This window comes from Chenopodium album, chromosome 12 (genome assembly GCF_948465745.1).
Source record: "Chenopodium album chromosome 12, dcCheAlbu1.1, whole genome shotgun sequence".
In the NCBI taxonomy this organism is placed as follows: Eukaryota; Viridiplantae; Streptophyta; class Magnoliopsida; order Caryophyllales; family Amaranthaceae; genus Chenopodium; species Chenopodium album.
This window is the reverse complement of record NC_137845.1, coordinates 25263363-25264696: the sequence shown is the minus strand read 5'-3', so window position 1 is coordinate 25264696 and position 1334 is coordinate 25263363. Positions and strand designations below refer to the sequence as shown.

At 40.8% G+C, this 1334-nt stretch overlaps 1 non-coding gene across 1 annotated transcript; it reads right to left on the bottom strand.

The window, feature by feature from the left end:
• Positions 1–479: 479 nt before the first annotated feature.
• On the bottom strand, positions 480–585 carry LOC145573323 (small nucleolar RNA R71). The gene has a single exon (XR_014097371.1). It is a non-coding gene; the product is annotated as a small nucleolar RNA R71 (small nucleolar RNA).
• Positions 586–1334: the final 749 nt, after the last annotated feature.

The following is a 1334-nucleotide window of genomic DNA, read 5'->3' as shown; positions in this document are numbered from 1 at the left end:
TTGAGAGAACTATTGCAAGGTTGAGGAGTGCTAGACGATCTTTGAGCCCTAGCATTTCAAGTGAAGAAGAGCCACAACAAGAAGAACAAGAAAGAATAGGAGAAAATCTGAGAGTGGCATTGAAAGAATTGGGGATTCCCGGTGCATATAGATTTGAGAGTGGGATTGCTCCACCTAAAACACCGGCAAATGATTTTGAAATAAGACCGACAATGATCACTTTGATAGAGAGGCGACAATTTAGTCGGGCCAAGCATGAAAGCCCACTAAACCATCTCAAGGAGTTCGAGAAGTATTGCAATACTATCAAGGTGAACGGAATTTCCCAATAATTCATCTGCCTCAAGCTCTTTCCCTTTTCATTCATAGGTCGTGCCTTGGAATGGCTAGACAAGGAGGTTAAGCCGAATTCTCTAAGGACATGGGAGGAGGTCACCAAGGAATTTCGATCTCGTTCTATCCTCAAAAGAAAACGGCGGAGGCTAGAGCTTTGATTCAAGGTTTCAAGCATAAGACAAATGAGATCCTCTATAAAGCATGGGAGAGATACAAGGAGTATCAAAGAGAATGTCCTCATCACGGAATTCCAACCTATCAAATCATTCAAATCTTCTTTGGAGGCCTTAGCCCTCAAGGAAAATCATGTTTAGATAGAGGAGCCGGAGGTCCTATCATGAACAAAACGGAAGAGGAAGTGGTGGACATAATTGAGGACGTAGTGAGGTATTATAGAGATTGGCAAGATGGGGAAAGAGAGTCAACTAGCAAGAGTAGCTCTTTGGTGTACTCGATTGATCATCTAAATGCAATCAACAATCTATCCTCTCAAATGACAAACTTGGGGAAGGAGATGTACGCTATCAAGGCAAAGTTGGAAAGTGCTACCTACCAAGTTTCAAGTCTTCCATCCCAAACTAAGGGGAGAGGTACGTCTTCTAATTCTCAACCCCTTCCTTCTTCTAGTAACATGCCTAGTGGATGCTTATTTTGTGATGATTGTGGGTCGTATGAGCATGATTTTTCTTGTTGCCCTCATGCATGTATGGATGTTTGTGATGATCAAGATGGAAATGTGAATGAGCATGTAAACTATGTGTCAAATAATCATGATTCTAGGTTTGAGAATCAAAGAGGTCAATGGAATAGGAATTACAACAATCATGGCAATTTTGACAACTATAACCAAGGTGGTGGTTATAGGAACCAAGGGAACCAAGGTTCTCGAGGTAATTATAACTATCAAGGTTTTAGTAGCCAAAATCAAAACCAAAATTATGGTAATCCAAACCAAGGTTATGGGAATCATAATCAAGGTAGTGGTAATCATAATCAAG